Below are 25,679 nucleotides of genomic sequence, written 5' to 3'. Positions count from 1 at the left end.
ATGTACGCCTCCATATGAGCCCTAATTTCTCGCATGTTATCTTCGTGGTCCTTACGCACGACGTACGTTGGCAGCTGTAGAATCGTTCGGCAGTCAGTTTCAAATGCCGGTTACCTCAATTTTCTCAATAGTGTTTCTCGAAAAGAATGTCGTGTTCCCCACAGGGATTCCCATTTGACTTCCCGAAGCATCTCCGTAACACTTACGTCTTGTTCGAAACTACCGGTAACAAATCTAGCAGCCGGCCTCTGAATTGCTTCGATGTCTTCCTTATATCCGACCTGGTACGGATCCCAAACACTGGAGCAGTACTCAAGAATAGGTCGCACCAGCCTCCTATATGTGATGTCCTTTACAGGTGAACCACTCTGTCGTAAAATTTTCCCAATAAACCGAAGTCGACCGTTTGTCTTCCCTACCACAGTTCTCAAACGCTCGCTCCATTTCATATGGCTTTGCGAAGTTACGCCCAGATATTTAAAAGACGTGACTGTGTCAAGCTGGACACTGGTAGTACTGTATCCGAACATTGCAGGTTTGTTCTTCATACTCATCCGCATTAGCTTACATTTTTGGACATTTATGGCTAGCTGCCATTCATCACACCAACTGGAACCTCGTTTAAGTCGTCTTGTACAGTCCCTCAACTGCAACACCTTACCGTACACCACGGCATCATCAGCAAACAACCGCAGATTGCTGCTCACCCTGACCGCCAAATCATTTACGTATACAGAGAGCAACAGCTGTGGTCCTACCGTACTTTCCTGGAACACTCCTGACGATGCTCTCGTCTCTGATCAACACTCGCTGTCGTGGACACCACACTGGGTTCTACGAGGTGCATTCAAGTTCTAAGGCCTCCGTTTTTTTTTTTCTAATTAACTACTCACCCAAAATCGATAAAACTGGCGTTACTTCTCGACGTAATCGCCGTGCAGACGTACACATTTTTCACAACGCTGACGCCATGATCTCATGGCAGCGGCGAAGGCTTCTTTAGTAGTGTGTTTTGACCACTGGAAAATCGCTGAGGCAATAGCAGCACGGCTGGTGAATGTGCGGCCACGGAGAGTGTCTTTCATTGTTGGAAAAAGCCAAAAGTCACTAGGAGCCAGGTCAGGTGAGTAGGGAGCATGAGGAATCACTTCAAAGTTGTTATCACGAAGAAACTGTTGCGTAAGATTAGCTCGATGTGCGGGTGCGTTGTCTTGGTGAAACAGCACACGCGCAGCTCTTCCCGGACGTTTTTGTTGCAGTGCAGGAAGGAATTTGTTCTTCAAAACATTTTCGTAGGATGCACCTGTTACCGTAGTGCCTTTGGAATGCAATGGGTAAGGATTACGCCCTCGCTGTCCCAGAACATGGACACCATAATTTTTTCAGCACTGGCGGTTACCCGAAATTTGTTTGGTGGCGGCGAATCTGTGTACTTCCATTGAGCTGACAGGCGCTTTGTTTCTGGATTGAAAAATGGCATCCACGTCTCATCCATTGCCACAACCGACGAAAAGGAAGTCCCATTCATGCTGTCGTTGCGCGTCAACATTGCTTGGCAACATGCCACACGGGCAGCCGTGTGGTCGTCCGTCAGCATTCGTGGCACCCACCTGGATGACGCTTTTCGCATTTTCAGGTCGTCATGCAGGATTGTGTGCACAGAACCCACAGAAATGCCAACTCTGGAGGCGATCTGTTCAACAGTCATTCGGCGATCCCCCAAAACAACTCCCTCCACTTTCTCGATCATGTCGTCAGACCGGCTTGTGCGAACCCGAGGTTGTTTCGGTTTGTTGTCACACGATGTTCTGCCTTCATTAAACTGTCGCACCCACGAACGCACTTTCGACACATCCATAACTCCATCACCACATGTCTCCTTCAACTGTCGATGAATTTCAGTTAGTTTTGTGGTGTCACCGCCAGACACCACACTTGCTAGGTGGTAGCTTAAATCGGCCGCGGTCCATTAGTACATGTCGGACCCGCGTGTCGCCGCCATCAGTACTTGCAGACCTAGCGCCACCACATGGCAGGTCTAGAAAGGCGGACTAGCACTCGCCCCAGTTGTACGGACGACATTGCTAGCGACTAGACGTACGAAGCCTTCCTCTCATTTGCCGAGAGACAGTTAGAATAGCCTTCAGCTAAGTTAATGGCTACGACCTAGCAAGGCGCCATTTGTAACATTGCATGTATCTTAATGAGTCTCACTTGTATCATGAAGATTGCTGTATACCAAAGGATACATTAAAGTTAAGTATATTATAAGCTACGTACTTTTCTTGCTACCATTCAATAGTTATCCTGTTCCAGAATTCACGCCCGTCTGCATTACATCGCGTGCCTTTCGGCTACCTCAGAGTGGCGTGGCTCTTGCTACGCCACAACAGCTTGGCGACGAGTTAAAAACGGGTCTTGTTCTTTCACCTTGCTCTGAATTATTTGTGTCATGGCTTCGCCACAATCTCCAGATGTACTGTCCGAATTTTATCGCTTGCAGAATCAGCAGACGCAGGCGTTATTGGATGCCCTGGGACAGCTCGTCCAGGGTCAACGTGCGCTGCAAAATGATGCGGCCGCCGCCGCGTCACAGCTGCCGCAGCCACCACATGCTGTTGCACCGCAATTCAGACCCTTTGATTCCACTCAAGAATCGTGGCCGGAATGGTCACGACAGTTCGGCTTTCATCTAGCAGCCTACAGAATTCAAGGTAACGAGCGGCAGCCTCACTTATTGTCTTGTGTCGGCGTGCAAACGTACCGTGTGATAGTGAAATTGTTTCCCCGACGCGACGTAGCTACACTGTCCTACGAAGAAATTGTGTCGGCTTTAGATGCCTATTTCAAAGAAACAGTTAATGTGGTTGCAAAAAGGTATACGTTCTTTCGTACAAAACGTACGGCCGGTCAAACTAATAGGGAGTGGGTTGCCACTTTGCAAGGCCTTACTAGGGATTGTGAATTTCAGTGTGATTGTGGCCTTCCTTATTCAGATACAATGGTGCGTGATGCAATAGCACAGAACGTTTCTGATGTTCGCATACGGGAACAGATTTTGAAACTAGTTAATCCCTCCCTTCAACAAGTGATAGACATATTGGATAGGCAAGACACACTTGACTGTGCTCAGGAATCTTTTGAAGCTTCGCCAGCAGTGTGTAACATTAACCGGCCCGCTGGACGCGCTGCGCGCCCCGGTAACCGGCCCTCGCGCACTTCGACGCAGCTGACGCCGCGCTCTAAACCAGGTGTGCCTCGCCAGCACACAAATGCAGTGAAATCATGCCCGCGGTGTGCTACTAGACATTCGCGTGAAACTTGCCCGTCACGCCAAGCTATTTGCTTTTACTGTCACAAGAAAGGACATGTTCAAAGTGTTTGCCAGAAAAAGCTCAGATCAGACAATCACAACCGTTCCAGGCCCTTTGCTTCGCGCCGGATTCGAACCAAGGACACTCAGGCTCGGGAACCTTCGTCCATGGACATTCATGTAGTTAATGCCACTCCGCCCAGTGTTCCTCTCTCTAATAGTGACTGTGTTCGTCCCACAAAAAGTGTGCGTCGACGTCGACGGCAATCCCGTCACGTCGCAAGTGATTCTGTACCAGTGTCTGTTCAAGTTGCACAAAACAGTCGCTCTTGTCGTCAGCAGGACAATAAACTTTTTGTAGATTTGGACTTTGCCGGACAAGTGATACCATTCCAGCTCGATACCGGAGCTGCAGTTTCATTGCTCAATCACGCCACGTACAAACAACTGGGCGCACCGCCGTTGCGTGTCGCAAAAGTTCAGCTCACTAGTTATTCAGGACAGCATATCCCTGTGTTAGGACAGTGCAGCCTTCTTGCCACATACAAGGGACAAACAAAACTTGTGTCATTTTATGTTCTTCGTTCTTCTGCTGCAGTGAACTTGTTTGGTTTAGATTTATTTCAATTGTTTAACTTGTCAATAGTGAATCAGGTCCTATCAGTGAACCAGACGGTGCCTTCAGCCAGTGTTTCTCGTCTATGTGAGGAATTTGCAGACATTTTTGCACCGGGCCTTGGTTGCGCTAAGAACTATGAAGCACATTTGGACCTAAAAGTCAACGCGCAACCGAAATTTTTCAGAGCGCGCAATGTTCCCCACGCATTGCGTGATGAGGTCGCAAGAACATTAAAAGATTTAGAATCGCAAGGTGTCATTGAACGTGTGCAGGCTTCTCTCTGGGCCTCACCCTTAGTGCTTTTGCAAAAAACCTTCCGGCAAATTGAGACTTTGCGTGGACTTCAAAGCAACAGTGAATCCACAACTAGTGACTGCTACTTTTCCTTTGCCCCGCCCGGAAGATCTTTTTGACAAACTGTGCCCGGGAAAATATTTTTCAAAGTTGGACCTAGCAGATGCGTACTTGCAAATACCGGTGGACGAAGAATCCCAGCGCGTATTGGTGGTTAACACGCATCTTGGACTATACAGATTCAAAAGACTGCCATTCGGGTGTGCATCCGCCCCTGCATTGTTTCAGCAATATTTACAAACTATTTGTGCGTCGGTCCCTACTGCAGCTAACTATCTGGACGATATAGTGATCTCAGGAAAGACAGAAGCAGAACATTTACAAAATCTCAGAACACTATTTCAGGTCTTGCGACAGAATGGTCTTCGCTTGCGGAAGGACAAATGTGTGTTTTTTGCTCGTGACTTGCCGTATCTGGGACATGTCATAAATGCCCAAGGCATTCATCCGAGTCCAGAGCACCTCAGTGCCATACAGGACTTGCCTGCACCACAAACTTTGAAGCAGCTACAGAGTGTGTTGGGAAAAATTAACTATTATCATAAATTTCTTCCTCATGCCTCTTCCATTTCAGCTCCGCTTCATCGCTTACGCCGTAAAGGTGTTCCGTTCGTCTGGTCGACGGAATGCGAACGCGCCTTTCGCCAATTGAAATCGGCGTTGCTTTCAAATACTTGCCTTACGCCATTCGATCCCCAGAAACCCCTTTTGTTGATGGTAGATGCATCGGATTGCGGGATCGGTGCTGTGCTTGCGCACAAAGATGGTTCGCATGATCGCCCTATTGCCTTTGCGTCCAAATTGCTCTCGTCAGCGCAAAGAAATTATTCCCAGATAGAGAAAGAAGCTTTGGCTCTCGTGTTTGGTGTTACGAAGTTTCACGATTTCTTGTATGGTCGTCACTTTACCATCATTACAGACCACAAACCTTTGACATCGCATTTTCATCCGAACAAGCCTGTACCTCCACGTACAGCGCAGAAATTCATTCGCTGGTCTCTTTTCCTCTCGCAGTACCGCTACGATATCTTGTACCGGTCCACTGCTAAGCACGGAAACGCAGATGCGTTGTCCCGTTTGCCTGTTGCCGAGGATAAAGCATTCGATTCTTCCGAACTTGCTTGCATGTTCATTGATGCGGATACTGATGACGTGGTCGAATCGTTTCCGATTGATTTTCGTCGTGTAGCTACAGCCACAGCTGCAGACCCTGTCCTTGCTACCGTTTTGCGTTTTGTTACTACGCAATGGCCCTTGTCGAAGTCACGGTTCGAGGATCCGATGGTTCGCCGATTTTTTGCTCACAAGGAGAGACTTTTTGTACGACGTGGTGTTTTGTTGTTGCGTTCTGATAATGATCAGTCTAGGGTCGTGGTCCCACGTTCGTTACAGTCATCTGTCTTAAAGCTTCTCCACCAAGGACATTGGGGTATAGTGCGTACGAAACAACTTGCTCGTCAGCACTGTACTTGGTTCGGAATCGATGCTGCGATTACGAATATGTGCTCTTCTTGCATGGCGTGTGCCGAACAACACTCCGCACCGCCGCGGAAATTCTTTGCTTGGCCGAAAGCCGCTTCCCCTTGGCAACGCTTACACATAGATTTTGCTGGTCCATTCTGGAATGCTCGATGGTTGGTTGTTGTCGATTCCTTCAGTAATTTTCCTTTTGTTGTCTGGATGTCTTCCACGACGTCCTCTGCCACCATCCAAGCGTTGTCTGCTATCTTTTGCATTGAAGGTCTTCCGCAGACTATTGTTTCTGACAATGGTCCACAATTCATGTCCGCAGAATTTCAGTCATTCTGCAAGGCCAATGGTATTCAACATCTGACATCCGCGCCGTTTTCGCCTCAGTCAAACGGTGCCGCTGAACGTTTGGTCCGGACTTTCAAGTCACAGATGTTGAAGTTGAAAGAGTCGCATTCTCGGGAGGACGCGTTGTTGCTCTTTTTGTCTTCGTATCGCTCTCAGCCCCGCGATGGTCGCTCGCCGGCTGAGTTGCTTCACGGTCGTCCTCATCGAACCTTGATGTCTTTGCTGCATCCGCCGCATCAGGTTCCTGTGCAGCGGCAGACTCCTGCTTTTGCTCCTGGCGACGCTGTATTATATCGCAACTATCGCGGTTCAAGGCGTTGGCTCGCAGGGCGCATTCTTCGCTGCCTCGGCCGCGCGATGTATTTGGTTTTGGGGGCCTCTGGTGAGGTGCGTCGGCATCTCAATCAGCTGCGCCTCTGTCGTCGCCTGGGTTCTGCCGCTCCCCGTCTGCTTTCAGCGACGGAGCCGTCCGGTCAGCGCCCTGGGGACCCATCTACTGGCTCGCCTCATCCCCAGGTGTTACCGACGATGCCTTCCATTTTGCCACATGGCGTCGCGCCGCCGCCGCCGCCGCCGCCGCCGCCGGAGCAGCCGCAGAGGACGCTTCGCTGCAGCCGCCATCCGCCTCCCTGGGTCACGCGCCGCCGATAGCTTCCCGTGACCAGCTGTCGTCCGCCCTGGACCTCTGGCCCGCTCCGGACCACATGGCGTCATCGCGTGTCGGATACCCCGACGCAATGGAGGTCGACCCTTCGGCCACTCCTGTCTCATTACGGGCGCATACGCCGCATGTTGACGTGCACCCTGGAGTAGGTTTCCAGGCGTTTCCTAGCTCCCCTCGGACCGAATGGCCGGGTGCGGGTGGCACAGCCTCGCCTGTTGTTAGGCTCCCCACCTCATCGCATACGTCAACATGGGGCCCTCCCCACGGCGGGCGGAAGCCTTATAACACGACCGTGCGCCGATTTGCGGGGGAGGAATGTGGTGTCACCGCCAGACACCACACTTGCTAGGTGGTAGCTTAAATCGGCCGCGGTCCATTAGTACATGTCGGACCCGCGTGTCGCCGCCATCAGTACTTGCAGACCTAGCGCCACCACATGGCAGGTCTAGAAAGGCGGACTAGCACTCGCCCCAGTTGTACGGACGACATTGCTAGCGACTAGACGTACGAAGCCTTCCTCTCATTTGCCGAGAGACAGTTAGAATAGCCTTCAGCTAAGTTAATGGCTACGACCTAGCAAGGCGCCATTTGTAACATTGCATGTATCTTAATGAGTCTCACTTGTATCATGAAGATTGCTGTATACCAAAGGATACATTAAAGTTAAGTATATTATAAGCTACGTACTTTTCTTGCTACCATTCAATAGTTATCCTGTTCCAGAATTCACGCCCGTCTGCATTACATCGCGTGCCTTTCGGCTACCTCAGAGTGGCGTGGCTCTTGCTACGCCACAACAAGTTTCACACCACGCAAATTCAGAAAACGAATTATTGCACGCTGTTCAAGTAAGGAAAACGTCGCCATTTTAAGTATTTAAAACAGTTCTCATTCTCGCCGCTGGCGGTAAAATTCCATCTGCCATACGGTGCTGCCATCTCTGGGACGTATTGACAATGAACGCGGCCTCATTTTAAAACAATGCGCATGTTTCTATCTCTTTCGAGTCCGGAGAAAAAAAATCGGAGGCCTTAGAACTTTTATGCACCTCGTATTATTTAAGAAGTCTTCCAGCCACTCGGATATCTGTGGAACAAGTTCACAGACTACAAGACTAGGAGTAAGCTTTGTGGGCCTTTCACAATTTTTAAACTATTCTGTCGTAGCCCTAGCAATAATGCAAAATGTACCGAACACGTGAAGTTTCTGGTTCAGGAGACAGTTTTGACTGGCGGCATCGAGGAAAGTTCAATGCGCTTGCACAGGAATCAGCGCATAAGGCGATGGTCCGACAAATTCTAGAACATAGCAGTCGTCAAGTAGCATCGAAAGCCAGAAGAATAAATTCAGAGGCACGCTGTTAGGGTACTAACGTATCGATATTGACAAATCGGGGAACTGAAACAGGCAGCTGTGCAACAAAATAAAGTGTTGCCGCGAAAACATGTTGAATAAACTTTGGGAAACAGTACTGGAGGAAGACTACGCAACATTTCTGCTACATCGAGCAGGTATCTCGAGGACCATTAGAATAACACAAGAGATGAATGGCTGCGCATAGCCGTTCTGTCCTCGTACCGTACGGGAATGCTGCAACGCGGAGCAGCGGCGGTCGTACAGTGTGAAGTGGCTTGCAGAGTACATACGAGGGCGTGCTCAAAAGTAATATTTCTATTCTGTTCTCAATATAGGTGCAGAGATTACATGTGACGCACGTTACTCGGTCGACTTTTCCGCTTCGCTGACGCAAGTTTCAATCCTGTGCAGCTACAGGGCTCCGAATTGTAGCGTGTAACATGGTGATGTGTGACGTAACTATGTCGGTGTGTCAGAAACAGCGTGCTGTAATCGGCTTTTGAATTGTACGAGTCCGCCGACACGTGGAGCACCACCCCCTCCTTCAGCAGGACAACACCAGACCACACACGAGCGGTGAGACATGTGCAACAGTCCGACACCTTTGGTTTACTGTCGTCGGTCATCCTCCATGCAGTCCCGACTTGGCACCATCCGATTTTCCATCTGCTTCCAAAACTTACAGAACACTTTCCAGGACGTCTCTTTGACAGGGACGAAACGGTGCAAGCAGATGTGAGGTGGCTCTGTGAACGAAGTCAAGCCGGCCCGTGCGGCCGAGCGGTTCTAGGCGCTACAGTCTGGAACCGAGCGACCGCTACGGTCGCAGGCTCGAATCCTGCCTCGGGCATGGATGTGTGTGATGTCCTTAGGTTAGTTAGGTTTAAGTAGTTCTAAGTTCTAGGGGACTGATGACCTCAGAAGTTAAGTCGCATAGTGCTCAGAGCCATTTTATTTGGATACCCCGTAGCACCCCATTTGTAAAGGGAGTCTGCACATTGACCGTGCCCCGTGCGAACTCTGTTCCGTTTGACCCATAGCTTCATGTCGAGTTCTGTGCCAGCAGTATCACGGTTATTTTTTACTTTCGGAATCACTCACGCTCTTCAGGATTGTCAGTAAGGTGACAGTTCTGATCCCATAGGGCTCTCACGTCTATATTACCGGCAGCTAGCTATTCAGCTTCCCGTAATGATCAGTTCCTTGAATAGAGTCTACTTGGTCGTAGACTTGGTATGTCTTCCATACGGGTAATTACAGGCTCTCCTGTAGCTAGTGGTATTCCCTAAGCAAAGCTTCGCTTCTACGATTTGCTAGTGCGCAGACATTTCTCGTCAGAGGAAGCCAATAAATGGGCGTTGGTGGGATTGTCCCAGTTATTAACCGCGTAGTGAGGTCCAACTGGACGTCGATCACATTGGTGTAGCAGCTGTTTAGTCACGCCAGGGCACAATACTCGGCTGCTGAGAAGAGCAGCGCAGTGGATAATTTGCGCAAGGTACCTGCTGAAACTCCACATGTCATTCCACACAATTTTTCAATAATATTGTTACGAGTTTTTGTCTTGGTAGCTGTATTTTCAAGATTTTTTTATACGAAAGGGTGCGGTCAACGGCGACACCAAGGTACTTAGGGTACTTGCTATGGCAAAGAGTGTTTCCGTTAATTTTTGCTCTGAGTGCCGTGTTAGCTTGTTTGTTGTTCAGATGGAATGTACATACTTCAGCTTTACTTGTACTGGGTTTAAGTCGCCACTTTCTAAAACAGGAGCTCATAACGGGTAGATCTTCTGTGAGAAGAAATATGGGAGAGAGTGTCACAGAAATGATACAGGATTTGGGCTGGAAATCATTAAAAGAAAGGCGTTTTTCGTTGCGACGGAATCTTCTCACGAAATTCCAATCACAAACTTTCTCCTCCGAATGCGAAAATATTTTGTTGACACCGACCTACATAGGACGGAGCGATCACTACGATAAAGTAAGGGAAATCAGAGCTCGTACGGAAAGATATAGGTGTTCATTATTTCCCCGCGCAATACAAGATTGTAATAATAGAGAATTGTGAAGGTGGTTCGATGAACCCTCTGCGGGACACTTAAATGTCATTTGCAGAGTATCCATGTAGATGTAGAAGTATCTACGCATGTCCGACATCTTTGGTTCTACAAGCAAAAGAGATACCGTCTGTGAAGCAGAATTTTATTGCACTGGTATTGGGGAGATAGGAGATATGTAGGTTGAATAACAGCGGGGGGGGGGGGGGGGGGGGGGGCTAAGACGGAGCCCTGTGGTGGACCATTACTTAATTTCCTCTCCTTGCTCTCATTTTCTTCCATGTAAACGCGTAAATATCGATCGTTTATCATGATGATGATGAGAGTTACAGTAAACACAAAATAACTCAGCATTTTAAGTAATCGGGAAGAGTGCAGACCTACAATTGCGGTAGGAACTAAAAATTTCCGCATACTATGACTCAGTAAGTAGAGTTTTTTGCGGTTTAGAACGACCACATTGTTCGTACAAGATTTATGTAATATGTCTCCCTGCTAGAGAAATTATATAGGTGTAATTGTAGAACGGAAAGAACCATTATGCCTAATGGAGTATGCTGTGAAGCAACAGCAGAGTGGCTGGAAATGGCAGCACTCTTCTAGATATCTATGACAAGTCTAATATATTATGGTGGACACCGCCAGTTATATTCAGATATGTGGGGTTTCTTCATGCATACTCAGCTGACATTTAATCGTTTTGGGATCACACATAAACTGAGCTATGTCACCTGATGGCCCATGACTAAGAGGATCGAGGAATTTTGCTGTATTGGAAATCTTATTACAGACGTTGTAACAGAAAAATACTTCATTTACGGATATCATTCTCATGGAAAATGTCAGACAGAACAACTCCAAATGGCTTGCTGAAAAGCTTTGCGGTAAGAACTGTGACAATACAGGAAAACGATTACTAAAATTCCATTTATGGTCAATTAAGTCATTCCGTACCACTTCAGGGTGTCATACGTACACGTAGCATCATTTGAAAATACCTATGAGATAATGGCTCCATCGGTAAGTTTATTTTATAGGCTGTCCCAAACTTTCTATTTCTCGAAACCGCTATTTGCGAGATTTTGTGGCTGAAATTTGTTTCATGAGAACTAGTGTTCAGCGTTACACTGCAATCTACAAGGAATGGAAGAAATCGATGATACTTTTACAGCTTCAGTTGGGGTAATGGTGCAAGACTGATATAATTCAATATAGTTCTCAAAATTAAAATTTTTTTTGTCCGAAACCGTTCATGGTATGTTATGATGAAACGATGATATCTCCAAAATGATATTTTTGACATTGGCTATTGCAAGGCTTCCACGCTAGACTATTCTAAAAGGCATTGTTAACATGACTGATTGTGTTGTTTCAACGTCCAATTGTTGACTGACACCTATGAGTTAAGACCACAGTCGTCTTTCTCTGGCTACTCCCGCAGGTATACATCTACATCTGTCTAGGCGGATGTGATTGCATTACTGCTGATACTGCAACACACTGAAGCTACACAATAGGCTCGGCCCAAAGTGTTACAACAAACTAGACGACTGTGATGTTGCGCGATTTTTTGATACTTGAAGCTCTCACAACATGATGGCAGAACACGGTTAAACGCATACTCACTCAGAATGCTGTGACTGTTTAGCTACATAATGACCTGTGGTGTGGTATTTTCAACAGTTTGCCTTACTATAACACACTGGGAAATTTTGAAGTCCTCCTTGAGAGATGTACAGTGATGACTAATGACAGTAAAAGTTGCTGACAAGACACGAGGCCTTATTTCGTTACTGCGAGAGCGTTTTTCAGTCTTCATATATCCATTGTTATACAAAAGGGGAAAGAGTGAATCGGAGAAAGACGAAGGTAATGACAAGTAGTAGAAATGAGAACTGCGAGAAACTTAACATCAGGATTGATGGTCACGAAGTCAATGAAGTTAAAGAACTCTGCTACCTAGGCAGTAAAATAACCAATGACGGACGGAGCAAGGAGGACATCAAAAGCAGACTCGCTATGGCAAAAAAGGCATTTCTGGCCAAGAGAAGTCTACTAATATCAAATACCGGCCTTAATTTGAGGAAGAAATTTCTGAGGATGTACGTCTGGAGTACAGCATTGTATGGTAGTGAAACATGGGCTGTGGGAAAACCGGAACAGAAGAGAATCGAAGCATTTGAGAAGTGGTGCTATAGACGAATGTTGAAAATTAGGTGGTCTGATAAGGTAAGGAATGAGGAGGTTCTACGCAGAATCGGAGAGGAAAGGAATATGTGGAAAACACTGATAAGGAGAAGTGACAAGATGATAGGACATCTGCTACGACGTGAGGGAATGACTCCCATGGTACTAGAGGGAGCTGTAGGGGGCAAAAACTGTAGAGGAAGACAGAGATTGGAATACGTCAAGCAAATAATTGAGGACGTAGGTTGCAAGTGCTGCTCTGAGATGAAGAGGTTAGCACAGGAACGGAATTCGTGGCGGGCCGCATCAAACCAGTCAGTAGACTGATGACAAAAAAAAGAAGAAAAATACAAAAGGACTCAGGAACTGTTACGAGAATCGGACCAGTCTGAGGTAGTGGGCTGTAAGGAACAGCTGTGTTGGCTACTGGCTCCACAGTCACTCTTCTGCAGAAACTGAAGTGGTCAGCCCAGATGACACCTGTTCAAGTGGAGGCAGGTATGGATGCCTGAAAATTAATGTGAGTGGCTATGACTGCAGGCAGCTACGTAAAAACAGAACTGTTATCACAGCAGTGCATCAACTGCAGGACATCTGGCCTAAACCAGTCATGTAAAGCTTCGAGTTTCATTGACTGTGGCCATCGTTGCGCTAACACCTATCGATAACTCCCCACAGGCCTCACAGCAACGGTACCGCTAGTTTCTGTGATACGCAGACAGTGGTCCTGCGGGATCTGGTGGAACCAGTGGTCCGCGCCCGCCTTGCCGCGCCTCCAGCGGCCCCCCTACCACGGGCGCCCTCTGCCGCCGCGCTGCAGGCCGGCTCACTCCCGCTCGGGGCCACCTCACCTCACCTCACTGTGACACCTCCGTTCCAGCCTCACCGATGTGGACACCGCGATAATTGGACCCTGTTTCTTGTTGCACAATTTGTAATGCGCCTTCGTATATTCGGAGAAATACAGCTTAAGGGGCTCCGGAAAGGCTCAAAATCATAAAAAGTTCAATTTTTACTTTTTTGCGTTTTCTGAATCTGCAGACTATTACCTTTTAATAGATATATAATTTATTCAATTCCGAAGACTACAACTATTTTTAAATTTTTTTTTGAAATGTGTTCTACATGGGCGTGACCCACTGTGGCGCTGTTAAACTGCTGTCAAATGGTGTTATTACTAACGTCCGTGTTCATCAGGTACATTTTAGTGATGTGAGATAAAGTATGTCTTGTGGCTAACCTATTTTCAGAGACTTAGCAGCACCTGAACTGTTGGAAAAGTGTATTCACGGAAAAACTCAAAACCCCAATGAAAGTGTAAATAGTGTTATATGGTCGAGAATTCCCAAGACTGTATTTGTTGGAATAGAAACACTTCACTTTGGTGTGTATGATGCTGTTGCGACTTTCAATGATGGCAACATTGTAAGGTGCAAGGTATTTAGAAATATGGGAATGAAGATAGGTTCTAACATGGTACGAGCGATGCTTGCTTTAGACAAGGAACGCCTTCGGGCTGCAGACAGGGCTGTAAAGAGTCTAGAAATACAAGCAAGAGTAAACAGGAGGAGGAACAAGAGGAAGCTGGAGGAGGAGTTTGCAGAGGATGATAATAATCCATCCTATGGACCTGGAATGCACTAAAAAGTTAATCCAATCTTTGTCGCTCGATTCCCAAAACTTTTATTTTCTCATACTAATTACATGTTTTCTAAGGATCTTCCAAACATATTTGTTTCAAACTTTCAGTAAATGTTACACAGTACCTTCTGCATAATTTAACACAGCCTTTTTACAAAAAAAACTGTATATTTTTGAATATATAAACAAAAAATTGCAAAAAAATGTTGTGAATTTTCATTACAATTGAAAAAAAAATCATCTTTAATAACTGAACTACATTTTTGTAAAATCCCTGTGTTAAAATGTAGCCCATATTCCAATAAATAATCTGTAAAAAGTTCAACTTCCTACCTCAAATACTTTGTGAGGAAAGATGTAATTTATAAGCGTTATTTCAACATTGCAAGTATCGGGCGTTCCGGAGCCCCTTAAGTAAATCTTCTGTTTGTTGCATTAACTTGTTCGCTGATCACTTCTGCTTTTGTCCAGCTTTCCTATGACGATCGTTGGCTCAACACTCTGTAGCCTCCCCTCCTTATTGTTGTACACGAAGACGTACAAAACATCTGGTCATGAGTTCTCGTATCTATACATGGCTGTCTTTAAGTCTTCAAATTCCTTTCTTCCTTTTCTGTCGTCTTTTTGCTTGAGTTTCTCTCTTCTGCTTACCCAGAGCTTGCCTTTCTTGTTCTCTTTATGTTCTTGGTTATGAGGTGGCTGAATTTACACACCCTGTTTGCTTTTGCTGTGCTTCATTGTTTTGCTCTCTTTGCTTTTTGCTGTTTGTCTTTGTGCATTGCTTAATACATAATGGCTACTGCGCCTAAATCTCCTGCGCCGCCTGCAGTACCTCTAACTCAATTTATTCAGTTTCACAGCCAACAAATACCGCATCTGCTTGATGATGATGATACACTACTGGCCATTAAAATCTCTACACCACGAAGATGACGTGCTACAGACGCGAAATTTAACTGACAGGAAGAAGATGCTGTGATATGCAAAGGATTAGCTTTTCAGAGCATTCACACAAGGTTGGCGCCGGTGGCGACACCTACAACCTGCTGACATTAGGAAAGTTTCCAACTGATTTCTCGTACGCAAACAGCAGTTGACCGGCGTTGCCTGGTGAAACGTTGTTGTGATGCCTGGTGTAAGGAGGAGAAATTGTAACCTCCCCCTCACTTACCGACCTTAATGACAGTGAAAAATTAAACCGCGTGTATCTAATGGAAATTTGGGAAAAGCAATCGTCACCGAAGTTAATCTGTCGGTAAAGAGGGAGGAAAGGGTTACATCTTAATGAAAGGAAAAATGCTAATGAAACTGGTGGAAATTAATTTTGAAAAAGGGGTAAAGTTAATAAAGAAAGTAAATGTGCGGCCGTTACGTTAACAATCAACTAGCGGTAATTAGATATTTGAGATTTGGGGGAAATTACGGTCGCCAGTCCTAAGGAAAATTACTATAGTAACTGAAAAAGAAAGATTATTACACATATAATTAGCACTAGAAGCGTGGCAACTGAAGGTTGACAAGTGTAGTGTGAAAACTGAAAGTTTGTCAGAAGTAATAAATTTCGCTACACTCTGCCTTAATTTAGCAAAAGAATTAATAAAACAGGAAAATCGAAAGTTAATTTAGTGACTGAAGTTAATAGTGAGCTTTCTTTCTGAAGCACATCGAAATTCAGTAAAATACGGTTACTCTTGGACTACCTCAACAATCATTTCAAAAGCTACTTGAATCTACGCAATTTAGAAACAAGAGATTTAACTTTGAAATTCAATTAAATGATTCTGAACAATTAATAATAGTAAAATTTAGTACGTACCAAGCTGAGCTGCAGTCACAGGTAAGCTAAAATATGGTAACAAAACTCGCACTCTTAATTTGTGCTTGTGTAATCTAAGTATTGTAGCCAGCTATGAAAACTTTAACTGAACTTTGAAATTAAAGCAGTGAAATCGAATGATTTTTGAATTTCAACGACACTCGGATTCATTCCGGTAAAGGAAGGGACCCTGCTTGGTAATGCAATTGGGACAATGAGAAACAAATGTTCATGCTAAGTTGCTGTAATTATAGTTACGAAAATGGTACAGTTTGAAAAGCTGAGGTCTGCCATACAGTTCTAAAACTTTACGTGCTTCCAGTCTTCTTTGATGGTTGATGAAGGTTTGAAGCCGTCGATCGAGGAGGTGGCGACAGTCACTCATTGTCGGCCGTCGCTGTTGCAGAAGCTGGATGTTGGCGCGCCTTCTTCTCGACACGGTCACCAGACGAAACGGGCTCTTGATGTGCGCCAGCTAATGCTTCCCGTCCGCGACACCGTGTCAGAAACTATCATCGCAAGTCGAGCGCAATTACATGCTGCCAAACCCCGAAAGCGCGGCAACTCGCGGGAGCGTCACACAACACACCTGCTCCACTCGCTACTCCAGCCAGACTCTCTCTGCCCGCGCTCCACGCGGCAGAGTTAACACTACCAAAGATCCTACACACTTTGATTCTTCACACGACCTATCGATGTAACCGTTCGATAGCAGTTTTCCCTAGGCAAGACCCCGCGCATAAATACAAATAATATTCACAAAACAAACCAATTATAAATCGACATAAATGCAAATATATATATATATATATATATATATATATATATATATATATATATATATATATATATAGTAAAACAATTACAATATACAAAGACACAGAAATGTCATATCTTCAGGTAACGAAAATAAGGAAAACAAATTTATAGTATAATAGATGGAAATGGGAGGATATGCATTTCCGGCGTTACAAAATGCGTACCATCACGTTTCCGACTTTGATAAAGGTCGGATTGTAGCCTATCGCGATTGCGGTTTATTGTATCGCGACATTGCTGCTCGCGTTGGTCGAGATCCGATGACTGTTAGCAGAATATGGAATCGGTGGGTTCAGGAGGGTCATACGGAACGCCGTGCTGGATCCAACGGCCTCGTATCACTAGCAGTCGAGATGACAGGCATCTTATCCGCATGGCTGTAACAGATCGTGCAGCCACGTCTCGATCCCTGAGTCAACAGATGGGGATGCTTGCAAGACAACAACCATCTGCACGAACAGTTCGACGACGTTTGCAGCAGCATGGACTATCAGCTCGGAGACCATGACTGCGGTTATCCTTGACGCTGCATCACAGACAGGAGCTCCTGCGATGGTGTACTCGACGACGAACCTGGGTGCACGAATGGCAAAACGTCATTTTTTCGGATGAATCCAGGTTCTGTTTACAGCATCATGATGGACGCATCCGTGTTTGGCGACATCGCGGTGAACGCACATTGGAAGCGTGTATTCGTCATCGCCATACTGGCGTATCACCCGGCGTGATGGTATGGGGTGCCACTGGTTACACGTCTCGGTCACCTCTTGTTCGTATTGACGGCACATTGAACAGTGGATGTTACGTTTCAGATGCGTTACGACCCGTGGCTCTACCCTTCATTCGATACCCACGAAACTCTACATTTCAGCAGGATAATGCAGGACCGCATGTTGCAGGTCCTGTACGGGCCTTTCTGGATACAGGTAATGTTCGACTGCTGCCCTGGCCAGCACATTCTCCAGATCTCTCACCAACTGAAAACGTCTGGTCAATGGTGGCCGAGCAACTGGCTCGTCACAATACGCCAGTAACTACTCTTGATGAACTGTTGTATAGTATTGAAGCTGCATGGGCAGCTGTACCTGTACACACCATCCAAGCTCTGTTTGACTCAATGCCCAGGCGTATCAAGGCCGTTATTACGGTCAGAGGTGGTTGTTCTGGGTAGTGATTTCTCAGGATCTACGCACCCAAATTGAGTGCTAATGTAATCACATGTCAGTTCTAGTTATTTGTCCAACGAATATCTGTTTATCATCTGCATTTCTTCTTGGTGTAGCAATTTTAATGGCCAGTAGTGTATTTGGTTTATGGGGTGCTCAACTGCGCAGTTATCAGCGCCCATACAAATTCCCAATCCTTTCACAGTCTAGTCACACCACTTTTTTTCCGAATGATGATAAAATAATGAGGAAAACACAGACACCCAGTCCCCGTGTGGAGAAAATTCTCGACACGGCTGGGGATCGAACCCGGGACGCCATGATCCAGAGTCAGCAAGGCTATCCACTAGAGCGCCATCTTCGTACGCAACTGCTTGAAGAGATATTCGCGACGCTGAAAATGACTTCACACAAGACGCTGGATCCACGGCATCACCACCACCTGCACAGCTTGCGATGACCTGCCATTTCGTGAGTTTGACGAGACGAAAGAGGGTTGTACATAGTAGCTCGCACAATTTAACGTACACGTCACAGTGCATCACATAGAAGCTACTGACAAACATTCTTTCCTCTTGCCCACGACGAGAGTGACTGTATATTGCTTATACGCAAAGTTGTATCCCACGTAGCGCCCTGAGTTAGACTATGAAATTCCATTACAGGCGCTAACACAGCCTTATGACAGGGTACAAGTGGCGGCTGCCCGTTACAAATTTTTAGGTTGTGTAAGCAACAAAGACAGATGTACTGTCAGTAGGTTACTGAATTGCAAGACGTTACTAGAGAGTGAAGACTGAAATATGACTGTGGCAAATATTACAATGATAAGATGCTTCCTGATGCTACCATGCACAATGTTGCTGACACTCGAATCTGAGAACAAAAAATGTTCAAATGTGTGTGAAACCTCATGGGACTTAACTGATAAGGTCATCAGTCCCTAAGCTTACACACTACTTAACCTAAATTATCCTAAAGACAAACACACACACCCATGCCCGAGGGAGGACTCGATCCCCCGCCGATACCAGCCGCACAGTCCATGACTGCAGCGCCTGACACCGCTTTATATATATATATATATATATATATATATATATATATATATATATATATATATATATATATATATACAGGGTGTTTCAAAAATGACCGGTATATTTGAAACGGCAATAAAAACTAAACGAACAGCGATAGAAATATGCTTGGGACAACAGTACATTTTCAGGTGGACAAACTTTCGAAATTACAGTAGTTACAATTTTCAACAACAGATGGCGCTGCAAGTGATGTGAAAGATATAGAAGACAACGCAGTCTGTGGGTGCGCCATTCTGTACGTCGTATTTCTGCTGTAAGCGTGTGCTGTTCACAACGTGCAAGTGTGCTGTAGACAACATGGTTTATTCCTTAGAACAGAGGATATTTCTGGTGTTGGAATTCCACCGCCTAGAACACAGTGTTGTTGCAACAAGACGAAGTTTTCAACGGAGGTTTAATGTAACCAAAGGACCGAAAAGCGATACAATAAAGGATCTGTTTGAAAAATTTCGACGGACTGGGAACGTGACGGATGAACGTGCTGGAAAGGTAGGGCGACCGCGTACGGCAACCACAGAGGGCAACGCGCAGCTAGTGCAGCAGGTGATGCGACAGCAGCCTCGGGTTTCCGTTCGCCGTGTTGCAGCTGCGGTCCAAATGACGCCAACGTCCACGTATCGTCTCATGCGCCAGAGTTTACACCTCTATCCGTACAAAATTCAAACGCGGCAACCCCTCAGCGCCGCTACCATTGCTGCACGAGAGACATTCGCTAACGATATAGTGCACAGGATTGATGACGGCGATATGCATGTGGGCAGCATTGGGTTTACTGACGAAGCTTATTTTTACCTGGACGGCTTCGTCAAACAGAACTGGCGCATATGGGGAACCGAAAAGCCCCATGTTGCAGTCCCATCGTCCCTGCATCCTCAAAAAGTACTGGTCTGGGCCGCCATTTCTACCAAAGGAATCATTGGCCCATTTTTCAGATCCGAAACGATTACTGCAACACGCTATCTGGACATTCTTCGTGAATTTGTGGCGGTACAAACTGCCTTAGACGACACTGCGAACACCTCGTGGTTTATGCAAGATGGTGCCCGGCCACATCGCACGGCCGACGTCTTTAATTTCCTGAATGAATATTTCGATGATCGTATGATTGCTTTGGGCTATCCGAAACATACAGGAGGCGGCGTGGATTGGCCTCCCTATTCGCCAGACACGAACCCCTGTGACTTCTTTCTGTGGGGACACTTGAAAGACCAGGTGTACCGCCAGAATCCAGAAACAAGTGAACAGCTGAAGCAGTACATCTCATCTGCATGTGAAGCCATTCCGCCAGACACGTTGTCAAAGGTTTGGGGTAATTTCATTCAGAGACTACGCCATATTATTGCTACGCATGGTGGATATGTGGAAAATATCGTACTATAGAGTTTCCCAGACCGCAGCGCCATCTGTTGTTGAAAATTGTAACTACTGTAACTTCGAAAGTTTGTCTGCCTGAAAATGTACTGTTGTCCCAAGCATATTGCAACAAACGGTGTATTTCTCTCGCTGCTCGTTTAGTTTTTATTGCCGTTTCAAATATACCGGTCATTTTTAAACACCCTGTATATATATATATATGGACGTCACGAGACATCCGTTCAAGCTGATCGTTGATTCGTTGACTCAGTTTTTTTTATTACAGAGAGCACGCAGCTCTCTGACCTAACACGCTGACCTACCGTGCCGTGCCGGCTAAGCCGCTCGGGTAATCCCGAGCGGGGAATCTGAGAACAGTCTCTAATATTCATATCCCTCCTTGCGACAGGTTCTGCAGATTCTACATTGTCAGCTGTCAGGATTCCTGCTAAAGCGCAGCAGAGTTTTGAGGCAGCCCCTGTTTGTTCTGCAGATAGCCGCAACAAACAGCCCTCGCAGCCGGCCCAGCTGGCTGTAGCAACAGCGCCCGCGTCGGTACGTGGTGCGTCCAGCACAAGGTGTGAAGTCGTGTCCTCGCTGCACGGTGGCTCATAGTCACCGATCTTGCCTTCGCGTAAAGCTACCTTTTTTTTTGCTGCTAAAAGGGACATGCAAAGTCAGCGTGTTTACAGAAGCGCAGGGCACCGCCTTCTGCTACTCCTTCATGCAAATTTAAGTCACAAACAGCGTACAGTGTGTCTTCAAAGCCCAACAGTCTCGTTAGTGCAAATCAACAGTGTAATAGCCGTTCACAAAAGGCGTCCAGCTCCTGTTCCTTACTTCTTGAAGACAACAAACTTTTTGTGTCTCTATTGGTGGACTATCAATTTGTTTCCAGTTTAACACTGGAACTTCAGTGACCTTGCTAAGTCGTAGGACTTACGAATTGCTTAGCAAATGTAGCTTGTGCAGATCGCGCCATACGCTGATGGCATATAACGGCCAAGACATTCCTGTGTTAGTGCTTTCTTCCCAAGACAGTGCTAATATTTTTGGTCTAGAAGCTTTTGATTGGTTTGGGTTACCCATTCAGGACAGTGTACTTCCTGTTTCTTCCTTTCATCCTCAGGAGAGTGTTGTTAGGTTGTGTGCTGTATTTCAGGATCTGTTTGTCTGAGAGCCGGCCGGAGTGGCCGAGCGGTTAAAGGCGCTACAGTCTGGAACCGCACGACCGCTACGGTCGCAGGTTCGAATCCTGCCTCGGGCATGGATGTGTGTGATGTTCTTAGGTTAGTTAGGTTTAAGTAGTTCTAAGTTCTAGGGGACTTATGACCACAGCAGTTGAGTCCCATAGTGCTCAGAGCTATTTGAACCATTTTTGTTTGTTTGTCTGAGTGTTTGACAAAACCATCAATTACGTTGCCCATGTCGACATGAAGGACAATGCACAGGCAAGTTTTGTTACAGCCCGTGCTCCTCCCCATGCAGTTTGAGGACATGTGGCTCAGGAAGCTTTGTTAGACAGTTTGGTTGGTAGCAGCTGTTACTGCCAGTCAGTGGGTGTCCCATCTCGTTATCCTAAAGAAGCCGTTCGGCAGACACCATTTGTCAGCCGATTTTAAGAAAACTCGGCATCTTCAAACACTCATCGACAGTTACCCCTTGCTGCTCCTGGAGGAACTGTCGGACAAATTAGGTGCTGATCGTTGATTTTCCAAAGCTGATCTGTGTGACGCTTCCTTGCAAATTCCTGGGGATGAGCAGTCGCGACAGGGCTTTGTCGTTAATACTCATCTGGGTCTCTTCAAATTATTGAAATCGCAGTTTGGCAGTACTTCCATACCCGGCATATTTCAGGTCTTTTTGGAGCAGCTGACTGCAAAAGTTCCCTTTTGCTCGAAATATCTATGTGACATTACCGTCCCAGGTCGCACTCCTGATGAACCCGCTAGCAATCCTCGCACTTTGTTTCAAGTGTTGCCTGGTCTCGAACGTAACACAGACAGATTTGCGTTTTTTCAGACTGGACTTGAGTACTTAGGACCTGTAATTAATAGACAGGGTGTTCACACGTTGCAATCACAACGTGAAGGAACTGCAGTCTGTGTTAGGGAAGATCACCTATTACACCCTATTTACTCCTAGCGCCTCTCAAATGGCGGCTCTCTTGCATCATTTGGGCAGCAATAATGTTCCTTTTGTTTGGTCGTAACAGTGTCAGTCTACTTTCAGAAGCTAAAAGATGCTTTGCTAGGTTATAAAGGCACATTTTCATGCCGTGCGTGAGTTTCCACGGAAACGCGAAATCTTAATTAAATAATTAATCTCTGACAAATAAATAAAGCCTATGGCACAGAACTGCAGCGTTATGCCGCTGATAAAACAAAATACAATTATGACACTCTTATGTTTGATTAGCAAGAGGCAGGTCTTGCAGAACAACTGGTGCGGGAAGCACGTATATTTTATTAACTGGCACACCGCCATATTTGAAGTTATATAAGAACACTGCGAGTTGCAATCTTACTAGGCACTCGATTCTGTAAAGAACTTATATTTATGAAAGTAAGTAGAATTATTTAACTGTAGGCTTATTCGTTGAATATATCTGATTTAACTAACTGTGTAAACTTTTTATGTTTAGTAGACAGTCACCTCTGTACGACGTATCGACATGGCTGGCAAATTATTCTAATATTGAGATTTAGACTTGAGTCCGCACCTACCGCAGCAGTCTTTGGAAACGATTTAAATACGAAGTCCGATTATTTTAATCGGATTTTTACGGTCGAATACGAATGACATTGCATTTACGAAAAAGCCATTGTCAAGCGTCTGACACCAAATAATCAAACGTCCACGTTCCAGATAAGCAAATATTAATTACATCCAATCACTATAATACATAATTAATAACTAATATTTTATTTTATTTTATTTTATTTATTTATTTTATAAGGTGATCGATGCCCTCTACATTTTGGTCCAACCAAACTTGTGGTCTCAGCTGTGTATGCTTCCTCTTATAGCATCGGTGCAGTTTTATCGAATAATAGTGGTTCTCTCGACATGCCAACTGCCTTTGTTTCAAAGCTTTTGACGAAAGCTCAATGTACTTATTCGCAAATTGAAAAAGAGGCTCTCCTCATCGTCTGTGGCGTCGCTAAATTTCATCAGTATCTTTTTGACAGAAAATTTTACCTCGTGACTGACCAGAAATCTCTATAGTCTTTGCTTAGCCCTTCTCAGTCACTACCAACTTACACAATGAAGAAGCTACAAAGGTGGGCTCTTTTTTTTTGCAAAATTGCTGGTATGAGATTGTGGATCATCTCACTTCTAAGGATGCCAACACAGATACTCTTTTTCCCCTCCCTGTAGGCCCAGTGTCATCAATAGATGATTCCTCCGCTTCTTGTTGCTACTCTGATGCACAAGAGACAGATAATTTGCATAGCCTTCCGCTTAATCACCGGAAGATTATCCAAACCCCAGCAGCGGATCCATATTTGCAGATTCTGTTGCACTGCCTTAGCACTGGCTGTCCGCACTCAGCCGAACAGATTCATAACTCTGTGGTTCGCCGGTATTTTGCCGCTTGACGCTCTTGCAGATTACCGAGGTGTCATTTTGCTTCCCACCGATAATGACCAGCTGTAACGCCGGAAATGCATATCCTCCTATTTCCATCTATTGTACTATAAATTTGTTTTCCTTATTTTTGTTACCTGAATATATGACGTTTCTGTGTCTTTACATATTGTAATTGTTTTACTGTTTGTATATATATATTTATGCATTTATGTCGATGTATAATTGGTTTGTTTCGTAAATATTATTTGTATTTTTACGCTGGGTCTTGCCTAGGGAAAGCTGCTATCGAACGATTACATCGATAGGTCGTGTGAAGAATCAAAGTGTGTGGGATCTTTGGTAGTGTTAACTCTGCCGCGTGGAGCGCGGGCAGAGAGAGAGTCTGGCTGGAGTAGCGAATGGAGCAGCTGTGTTGTGTGACGCTCCCGCGAGTTGCCGCGCTTTCGGGGTTTGGCAGCATGTAATTGCGCTCGACTTGCGATGATAGTTTCTGACACGGTGTCGCGGACGGGAAGCATTATCTGGCGCACATCAAGAGCCCGTTTCGTCTGGTGACCGTGTCGAGAAGAAGGCGCGCCAACATCCAGCTTCTGCAACAGCGACGGCCGACAGTGAGTGACTGTCGCCACATCCTCGATCGACGGCTTCAAACCTTCAATCAACCAACAAGGAAGACTGGAAGCACGTAAAGTTTTAGAACTGTATGGCAGACCTCAGCTTTTCAAACTTTTAAAATTGTTGCATCACAAAATTACAGCCACTTAGCATGAACCTTTGTTGCTCATTGTCCCAATTGCATTACCAAGCAGGGTCCCTTCCTTTTCCGGAATGAACCCGAGTGTCGTTGAAATTCAAACGCCAGCATTAAAGTAATATTATAGCATTTCACTGCTTTAATTTCAAAGTTCAGTTAAAGTATTCATAGCTGGCTACAATATTTAGATTACACAAGCACGAATTAAGAGTGCGAGTTTTGTTACCGTATTTTAGCTTACCTGTGACTGCAGCTCAGCTTGGTACGTACTAAATTTTACTATTGTTAATTGTTCAGAATCATTTAATTCAAGTTCAAAGTTAAATGTCTTACTTCTAAATTGCGTAGATTCAAGTAGCTTTTGAAATGATTGTTGAGGTAGTCCAAGACTAACCGTATTTTACTGAATTTCGATGTGCTTCAGAAAGAAAGCTCACTAGTAACTTCAGTCACTAAATTAACTTTCGATTTTCCGGTTTTATTAATTCTTTTGCTAAATTAAGTCAGAGTGTAGGGAAATTTATTACTTCTGACAAACTTTTAGTTTTCACACTACACTTGTCAACCTTCAGTTGCCACGCTTCTAGTGCTAATTATACGTGTAATAACCTTTCTTTTTCAGTTACTATAGTAATTGTTCTTAGGACTGGCGACCGTAATTTCCCCCAAATCTCAAATATCTAATTACCGCTAGTTGATTGTTAACGTAACGGCCGCACATTTACTTTCTTTATTAACTTTACCCCTATTTCAAAATTAATTTCCACCAGTTTCATTAGCATTTTTCCTTTCATTTAGATGTAACCCTTTCCTCCCTCTTTACCGACAAATTAACCTCGGTGACGATTGCTTTTCCCAAATTTCCATTAGGTAGACGCGGTTTAATTTTTCACTGTCACCAAGGTCGATAAGTGAGGGGGAGGTTACACAGCCACGAGTGGTGGTACCCCAGTGTCAGTCTGGCGTGCTTTGTTGGCTACACCATGGTCGCTGGGGCGTCGTTCGCACCAAGCAGTTGGCGTGACGTCACTGCGCTTGGCGCGGTCTGGATGTGCGAACTGAACAG

Source organism: Schistocerca cancellata, chromosome 5 (assembly GCF_023864275.1).
Source record: "Schistocerca cancellata isolate TAMUIC-IGC-003103 chromosome 5, iqSchCanc2.1, whole genome shotgun sequence".
NCBI classification, from domain to species: domain Eukaryota; kingdom Metazoa; phylum Arthropoda; class Insecta; order Orthoptera; family Acrididae; genus Schistocerca; species Schistocerca cancellata.
This window is presented reverse-complemented; position numbering follows the sequence as displayed.